Here is a 9,724-nt window from a genome sequence, read left to right as displayed (position 1 = left end):
TAAAGAAAATAAATGGTTGGCATGTAGGTCAGTTCCTAGTTCTGCCTTGGTTAGAAAACAAAGGATTAGGGTTCAGCTAGAACTTGCATAGTTCAACTATTTCTTTTTTTTTTAACATCTTTATTGGGGTATAATTGCTTTACAATGGTGCGTTAGTTCCTGCTTTATAACAAAGTGAATCAGTTATACATATACATATGTTCCCATATCTCTTCCCTCTTGCGTCTCCCTCCCTCCCTCCCTCCCTCCCTCCCTCCCTCCCTATCCCACCCCTCCAGGCAGTCACAAAGCACCGAGCTGATCTCCCTGTGCAACTATTTCTTAATATGGCCTTTGTACAGATGCTCGTGTGCATTTCACCCTGCTCTTTCTTTGTGACCTAGAGATAGTAAGCCTCCAAAGACCTGGCTTTTGAGGCTAGGTTAAAAAGTCCCAATTTATTACATCTTAGATGAATCTTATGTGAGGCGTTAGAGAAGCTTCTTCTGACCTCGCTCAACCAGCTTGCTTTCTCTGCATAGACATAATTATTTTAAAATGAACTTCATATGGTTATTTAAGAGAATGTGTTTTTCTGCCAGCCAGATGATTCCTGTAAGATTTTAAGCATACTGTTGAGACTTTAGTACGTAATCTCTCAAAACATTCAAGGGATATATAAGATCTTTGGTTGCTTTATGGCACGCTTCTCTTTTGGAAATCTCCCTGGTGCCCTGACCGCCCTCCCACGTCACCCTCGAGCTCCGACCAATGTCCTACAGCTTCAAGACCATTCTCATGCACCTCACTGATTAAGAGCCTTCTACCCAAAGCTTCAACAGGTTGGAAATAAAGTTTCCACTGCAGAACATTTTTCATATTTAAAATTAAAATTGCAGCACAGCTCTGGTTAGAAGAGTAGCATTTTTAACTAAGGTGACATCAAGTCACACATGATACAGATGAATCACTTTATGGTATTTGCCATACTTGACAGACAGAGCAAGATGCTTCAGAAAAATTAGGCACTGGCTTCTAGCATCTGTCCACATGAATCTATTTCTTGAAAAATGCTCACATCCAACCTTCTTTTGGGAGATTAGGAAATAACAGAATGACTTTTCCACAGTCAAGTATCGTATTTTCTTATGAATCAGGAAGAAGTTTATAATGTTTATTTAAAAAGGACTACTTTTGGGCTTCCCTAGTGGCGCAGTGGTTGAGAGTCTGCCTGCCGATGCAGGGGACACGAGTTCGTGCCCCGGTCCGGGAAGATTCCACGTGCCACGCAGTGGCTGGGCCTGTGAACCATGGCCGCTGAGCCTGCGTGTCCGGAGCCTGTGCTCCGCAATGGGAGAGGCCACAGCAGTGAGAGGCCCGCGTACTGAAAAAAAAAAAAAAAAGAAAAAAAGGACTACTTTTTTTTAAAGGTAACAAACGTTTATTCAGTATTTGTTATTTTCTAGCATTGTACTGGGTGCTTGGGGACAGAAGGATGAAAGTATAAAATACATTTTCTTTTTTAAAGGAGACTTCTTTTTTTGGCCATGCCATGCGGCTTGTGGGATCTTAGTTCCCCGACCAGGGATTGAACCCGGGCCCTTGGCAGTGAAAGCACCTAAAAAGGACTTCTTATTTATAACATTTTGTCTAGTGAGGTACCAGAGCCAGCTCACACTGGCCCATAAGAACTAACTGTTAAAATATTCAGGAATTTTGTGAGTTCATTGACATCATATTGGTAACTTGAAATCAGCCACGATGGAAGTATTTACACCAAGGGAATCAGCAAACGATCAGGACTTCTACCAGCACACCATTGATTTTTGTCCATTCTTTTTAAAAAACTCCCAAGCAAATCAACATTATGCATGAAATGCCTACCATGTCCTTTTTAAGATGGTGGACTACCCCACCCCCCAAAGAAAGACACCTTTTTTTTCCATGGAATTTGTAACCTACTTGAAGGGAGAAACAAACAGGGACCATTGAGCAAACGAGTATGACATGAACCACGAGGACAAAAGGAGTCCAAGAGAGAGAAAGGAGTGGGCACACATAAGGCAGAGACGTCATGACAATGTTAGACTTTGAGCTGGGCTTTGAAGGACAGGTAGGAAAGGAAAATGGGCAATTGAGCAGAGAGAAGGTCCTGGAGAAGAAGCGGGAAGCAGACAGAGGAATACAGTCTCCCGTGAATATGCCAAGCAGGCATGGAAGGAGAGAGAGCGGTGATGTGGGGACAGCAACTGTAGGACAGCACAGTTTGTGAAGCCTTTCTTGTATCAATACCTCATCTCATTCTGATCTTGAAAGCAAGCCTGAGGGACAGGGCAACTGAGGCACAGAGAACTGGTGCGAGGCAGCTGCGTGGGCCTCTGTTCAGAACGAAATGTTTGTCTTTGGGCCGTGTTCAGCATTCTTCCCACTGTACCGTGGTGACTCTGCTCATCTAACATTGTACAGCAAGTGACACAGAAAAGCAGCAATGAAAAAGAATTTTAAACAAGTAATATATTTAACACAGCTCTGTATACTTTAAATGTGAAGATATGATGTTCTGGTGGCTCTGAATGATAGCAAAGCCTAACTTCGTTGTGGCATGTGGGATCTAGTTCCCTGACCAGGGATCGAACCTGGGCCCCCTGCATTGGGAGTCAGGAGTCTTAGCCGCTGGACCACCAGGGAAGTCTCTGTGATTTGCCTTCTGACTCATCTCCCTCGACCCTTCCCCATCACATGTTACCTGCCAGCAATACTCATTAAGAGCAACACCCTCAAAATGTCACGCTCTCTCTTCTCTTTGGACCTTCACACGTAACATTTCTCAAAATAACTTACCTGATTTGTGTGCCTGGGAAACTCCTATTCATCCTTCACATCTTAGCTCAAAGCTGTCACGTCCTATCACCCCCCAGCCAATGAATCCTGCTGCCCTGTGCTCCAGACACTTCGCTCATGTCCATCTGCAAGGGGTCTCAGCCTTGGCTGCACATCCTGAGTTCATTACATCAGAATCTCTAAAGATGAGACACAGGCATCAGCATTTTTAAAAACTCCCCTAGTGATTCCAAAAAAACGACCACTTTTTTTCCTTCCCCCAAATGAAGACTCCAGGCAAGCAGTGACCATGCAATTACTCTTATAAACTTAGTGCCTAGTACAAAATCAATAAATACATAGAGCCTGGGAAGTAACTTTCTTCAAAATGTGTTTGTCACTACTGAATTCTTTAGAACATAAGTCCAGGGAATAGCAAAAACTGCTTAATCCAAATCTTTTCAAATCACCTCCCATCACTTTCAGAGAAGGAAGGGGACTTTCCCTTCAAAATTGCTATTTTTTAATGGGGTTCAATGATCTTATTCATTTAGCAGAATCAGAAAAAAATATAAAAATAAGGAAAATTAGCAAGTTCCCTTCAAAAACAATCATCATCTGCAGTGGAGAAAGGGGGTATTACCTAGTAGAGTCCCTGGTCCATGCTGTCTGCTCAGTAATGGCCGCTGGTATTATAGCTCCCTTTTCCCGGAAAGACTGCCGTATTTAAACTTGCCTCACACAAAGGCATCTGGAGATGACACTAGAAGAGGAAATAAGATGACTTTCCAAATGCTTCCTCTCATTACTGTACAGCCCATGAGATTTCCTGACTTCATTCATCATAAACAGAGAGGTGGTTGCAGCTTTAGAAATTCAATGGATATGTTCTATATGACACACAGGCAAAGACCCAGTTCTGTTCCACCTTTTCTCACTCCATTTGGCTACCGCTATATAAGGCCTGCTTTTCTAGACCCTTCTTTTTTTCCTCAGAACGCTGGCTCTACGTTTACCCAAAAAGCCTTCAGATTGTTCCAGGGCTAGCCAGCTACTTCTTAGCTTAATCACACAACTCCGCTCCTACACAGGCCCTTCTTTCCTTGGGGTTGTGGTTCACCACCACACAAGCTGAGTCATTCAGTCACAATCACGTTTTTTGCCTCCACCTGAGTGACTTTCTTTGGGCAGGCTGCCTTTGTCAAGCATTAAGTGGCAACATTTATTTATGCCATAGCATTTCTTAGTACCCAAGGTACAGATCAACCCTGCAGGCTTTTGAGGCATGAATTAAAGTGACAGCTCTCTATGTTACAGTGACAGCAAAATTTGAGTTAGCTGCAAGTCTCAATAAACAAGTATGTTTTTATTTAATTTAATTTTTATCCAATTCAGGATGAACTTTAAAAAATCATTCTGTTTTCATCCCTTGGTTTCATGCTTTAGTAAGTGCCATGCATGAATTCAATAAGGTTTTTCTTTCTTTTTTTTTTTTGCGGTACGTGGGCCTCTCACTGTCGTGGCCTTTCCCACTGCGGAGCACAGGCTCCGGACGCGCAGGCCCAGCAGCCATGGCTCACCGGCCCAGCCGCTCCGCGGCATGTGGGATCTTCCCGGACCAGGGCACGAACCCGTGTCCCCTGCATCGGCAGGCGGACTCTCAACCACTGCGCCACCAGGGAAGCCCAAGGTTTTTCTTTTGACAATTAAGTCTTGCAGTGTGGGTTCATAATTATGACTGTAGCTTTTCACTGACTAGGCCTTCAGGAATTGATTAAGCTACACACAGAAGACCAGACCTTCTTGGCATAGATTAGCCTGCTGTTGAACAAACCCCTCTCCTCTTCCTCCTGGGCACCCACATTTCCCAGCTGCCCTTGCAGTTAGGTGTGGCCATGTGACTGCATCCCGGCCAATGAAATGCAGACAGAAGTAATGCAGGTGAATTCCAGGCCTGGCCCATTAAAACTCTCAAAGCACCATCCTCCATACTCTTTCCCACTGTCTCATGACCTTGGAGGCCGTATGTTGAAAACAGCAGAGCCACGTGATGCATACAGCCTGGGTACCAGCATTCCCACTTGGAGAAATGTCGCCCACCTATCAGGAATACCTTTCTTGGACCTTACATGAGAAAGAAAGAAATTTCTATTTTTTTAAGCCCCTGAGGCTTTGGACTTGCATGTTATAGCATAGTTTTACCTTAACTCATAAAGATTTATACTGTACTTTTAAAACTAAATTGCTATGTTCCCCCAATAACAGTATTATATTTTCATTGTTTACTATGTAGAAAATACTCCACACTGGCATGTTAATGTCACCTGAAAAATGCTTGTAGAAATAAATCTCTGATAAGAACTTTGTTAATGATAACATCCTTCCTTTTTCGTGAACACAGAAGGTTAAAAAATAAAAAAGACCCCCTCAACTGAAATGCATTATTCTAATTAATGTTTTAGGAACGGCAGAGGTTATTCTAATAACTAAATGCAGAGTATTAAGCAATTTTGGAATTGTAACTTTCTCAGGCCCCCAAGACATGACGCAGTCAGTTGCAATGACAGCATTTCTATTTTACAACTAGGATACAATCTGGGCTGTGTTCGAAATTTTCTCAGCCTACCTCAGTACATGCGGAAATGGAAACTGTCATGCAGTTGACGCTTGATATAGTACCTTATTGCTCCTGGGACACAAGTATATCTAACTTTCACAAGTTATATGCAAAGCTTTATATTCAGTGTCACATTCCTTCAGATAAGTGTTTAGGCTTGCTGTCTGCTTCACTCTTCTTTTGTTTACTCACTCAGACGTTTATTAAATAGTGACTATGAATTGTCTAGGTGCTTGGGGCACAAGACTGAACGTGAAACAGTCTTGATAACTGAGGAGCTTATAGGTCTGGGCAGAGGGGGACTAATTCTCATGAGGAAAGAGACAGGAGAATCTTCACATACAAGATTATATCTGATAGAGGTCTAGAAAGGAGGAGTGAGAGTGTGATAGGAGTAAACCAAGGAAGGGCATCTCAAGTTGAGAGAACAGGGACCAAGTCATAAGATTCTTAATGAACCTGAAGTATCTGGGGAATGATGAGTTCATTTGGGCTAGACTTTAGGGGGAAACTGGGGAGTACCAGAATAGGAGGCTGGAGAGGCAGACTGGGGGCCAAGTTATAGGGCCTTGGATGATAGTCTATAAATCTTGAACATTTATTTTCTGTGTAAGAGGGTGGCCAACAAATAGATAATCATAGATGATAGATTTTTTTTTAAGATGTTGGGGGTATGAGTTTATTTATTTATTTGTTTTTGCTATGTTGGGTTTTCGTTTCTGTGCAAGGGCTTTCTCTAGTTGTGGCAAGCGGGGCCCACTCTTCATCGCGGTGCGCGGGCCGCTCACTATCGTGGCCTCTCTTGTTGCGGAGCACAGGCTCCAGACGCGCAGGCTCAGCAGCTGTGGCTCACGGGCCTAATTCCTCTGTGGCATGTGGGATCCTCCCAGACCAGGGCTCAAACCCGTGTCCCCTGCATTAGCAGGCAGGTTCTCAACCACTGCGCCACCAGGGAAGCCCTAGATGATAGATTTTAAGCAGAGCAGTGAGTGACCTGATCGTGTTAGGTTTAGGGGAAATAATTCTAGGCATAGCACGGAGGATGGCCTAGAACAGAGATAACCCTGGAAGCACAGAGGCCAATTAGGAGGCTGTTGAAATATTGAAGTAGAGGAGGCACTTGATTTGGGAGAGGTTTGAGACAGAAATCAGTATTTTATTTGTTAGCTGTTTGGGTGTAAGGGAGAAGAAGTTAAAGATGCCTGAGGTTTCCAGCTGTGGTATCTAGGTGGACAATGATATCAAAAGCTAAAAGCTAAATTTATAAAGGAGAGCAAAGCAGAGGTGAAGCTAAAGAGGTTGGTCGTGGACTTGTGATAAAAGTAACTGTGGAGTGTCTAGGTGGCACAAATACTAAAAGTACACTGTAGTTTACAGTCTCAAAGTGTCTCCTTATTAATAGTTCATATTAATTGCAAATGTGAAAAAGATACTTTTTTTTTTTACAGTGGAGAAACCAGGAAGTCACCACCTTAACCGAATGATGAGTCAACACCAAAATGTCTCCCGATACAATACACTGATAAGGATGCCGCCATCACTTAAGAAATTCTTCCGCCAGAAATCCATAACCTGATCCTAATCATGAGAAAATATCACACAACCCCCATTATGTTACAAACAACTGCCCTGTGTTCTTCAACCATGTCAGTGCCACAAATGACCAAGAAAGGTAAGGAACTCTTCCAGATTAAAGGTAACTAAAGAGATATGACAATAAAATGCAATGTGTGATCCTGGATAGGGTCTTGGATTGGGAGAGAGGGGAACTGCTATTAAAAAACATTACTGGGGGCTTCCCTCGTGGCACAGTGGTTGAGAGTCCACCTGCCGATGCAGGGGACACGGGTTCGTGCCCCGGTCCGGGAGGATCCCACATGCCACGGAGCGGCTGGGTCCATGAGCCATGGCCGCTGAGCCTGTGTGTCCGGAGCCTGTGCTCCGCAACGGGAGAGACCACAACAGTGAGAGGCCCGCGTACCGCAAAAAACAAAAACAAAAGCATTACTGAGGTGTAGCTGCTACAGCTGGGTAGTAACTGATGGGCTCCGGAGATTTCAGACTTGGGTCACGTCCCCACGCCCCGTCCTCTCGTCACTTCCAGCGCCTGCGCGCGCCTAAACTATACGCGAGACATCCGGGCACTGCACGACTAGAGTCCGCAGCTTACGCGCGCGACCTGCGTGATCTTCTCCCTGTGCGCCTGCGCGAACCCATCCGTTTGACCTACGCAGATGTGGCTGAGAGTGGACTGCTGGTGGACACATCTGTTAAAAGCAACCAAAAGGGCTTCCCTGGTGGCGCAGTGGTTAAGAGTCCGCTTGCCGATGCAGGGCACATATGTTCGTGCCTCAGTCTGGGGGGATCCCACATGCCGCGGAGTGGCTGGGCCCTTGAGCCATGGCCGCTGAGCCTGCATGTCCGGAGCCTGTGCTCCCCGCAACGGGAGAGACCACAACAGTGAGAGGCCCGTGTACTGCGAAAAAAAAAAAGCAACCAAAAGTTCCTTTTCCAAAGAAATTTGGTTAGCACCCCCACCTCCCCGCCCAGCACCCAGTTTTACAAAATAAAGAACCTCAAAAACTTCACCACCCGCTGTGACTTGCACACGAAGGGAGGGAAAGATAGCTGCTGTTCTCATTGACTGCTAATGGGGCGCTCCAGCTTTGACCAGGAGATGAACTGTTTGGAAGATTCAAATTCAAAATATAAACACATTTATCTTAAGACCTATCTTAGGTAGCAGCCTAAGAAAAACAGATAAGAGACCCAGAGACTAAAGATCCAGTGTCTAAAAGAAAATTCGAGAACCAATGGAAGAAAAGCAATATTTGGAGAAGAGAATAGTTTTCTTGAGCCGAAGAAAAATGTTTCATCTTCAGATGAGAAGTCCCTACCACAGTCAACACAAAATCGACGAAAATTGTTCAGTACCTAGATGTGAAGAGCTAACGTTTTAAATTTCAAAGATGAAGAATGTCATCGTTTTTTAGAAAAAAGATTATCCACAAAGTACAAAATCTGGCTTCTGCTGCGTGTCAGAGTAACAGCATACACAAGACAGCATATGTAATATTTTGAAGGGGGAGGCTGTTTGTGACTCAATAATATGTCATAATAGTATGTCATAATAGTATGTCAAGTCATGGGTGAAAGCCACAGAAATCTCACTTATATACGGGCTCTGAAGATTCAACCCTCTCTGAAAAAATTCACTCGTGTGTACTGTAAATGACTGAAAGGTTAATCAAAATGAAGTAAAACTGCATGGTAGAAGTCCTGATGGTGAGTGTAAAAGTCAATTAAATTGGGAAGTCAGTATAATTATTGTAAATATGGTCTAAAAGCACTGCAAATGTTTTTAAAAGTTCAAATTTTAACCTGTTTTGTTTGTTTTAAAAAATCTATTGATAAGAATAATTTGGTTCAGTTGAAAAATTATTGAGACTTAGGAAAGTTTGAATTAGAAGTACCTACTAGATAATAAATAGTACTGTGTATCACCATTAAATTTTCTAAATTTAAGAATTGCACTGTGGTTACCTTACAGGATGGCATTGTTCTTAGGAAATACTGAAGGGTCACTGGGGAAACGACTATATACACACACAAGAGGGAGAGAGAGAAAGCAAGTGTAGTTAAACGTTAACTGGGGAAGCTGGGTAAAGGGTGTACTGGAGCTTTGTGTTATTTTTGCACATCTTCTGTACACTTGAAATCATTTCAAAATAAAATGTTTAAAAATAGTTTTTTTTTAAATGTAGAATCAGGATGTTATTAATATTCTGGCAAGAGACATTTCCATGCAGTGGTTGGAGTCAAAGCCAGTTTGGGTGGGCTTATGGAGCAAGAGATGGAAAAAGTAGAGAAAATGAGAGGGGCCTCTTGGCCCTAAAATATAGATATCGTGCCTGCTTAAGTCTTGGATGTTCATAGTTTGAGTTTTCATAGGCAGATCACATATGTAAACTCACTGATTGATGTACCCATATAGATTTATTCCATGCTCTAATGTAACAAGACATAAATTCTTCAGGGCTCTTATTATTCTAAACAGGAAATTCCAATTAATTTTTAGACGGAGATTAGAATTCTGGCCAAGGTGCAGCACCAGGTGAGGAAAGAGAAATACCAGCAGAGATGCTGAGGTTTGTTACCAGTGACCAGGGTGCTGCATTCTCACCAGCCCCTCCCCTTCCTGGAAAGTGAGGGCAGGATTCTTGGGTACAGACCAGTGATTGCTTGTTTGGCTCTGGCCCTCGGTGTCTACATAATTATACTCTTTACTCATGAAACAAAATGGAAGTG

General features: G+C 43.3%; 1 long non-coding RNA gene across 1 annotated transcript; it reads right to left on the bottom strand.

Annotated features, from left to right (window-relative positions):
• Window positions 1-551: 551 nt before the first annotated feature.
• On the bottom strand, window positions 552-8,594 carry LOC125963350 (uncharacterized). The gene is made up of 5 exons (XR_007475188.1): window positions 8,351-8,594; window positions 8,009-8,098; window positions 3,443-3,562; window positions 2,821-2,999; window positions 552-592 (listed from the first exon to the last, which is right to left on the bottom strand). It is a non-coding gene; the product is annotated as an uncharacterized LOC125963350 (long non-coding RNA).
• Window positions 8,595-9,724: the final 1,130 nt, after the last annotated feature.

This window comes from Orcinus orca, unplaced genomic scaffold (assembly GCF_937001465.1).
Source record: "Orcinus orca unplaced genomic scaffold, mOrcOrc1.1 scaffold_186, whole genome shotgun sequence".
In the NCBI taxonomy this organism is placed as follows: Eukaryota; Metazoa; Chordata; class Mammalia; order Artiodactyla; family Delphinidae; genus Orcinus; species Orcinus orca.
This window is presented reverse-complemented; position numbering and strand designations above follow the sequence as displayed.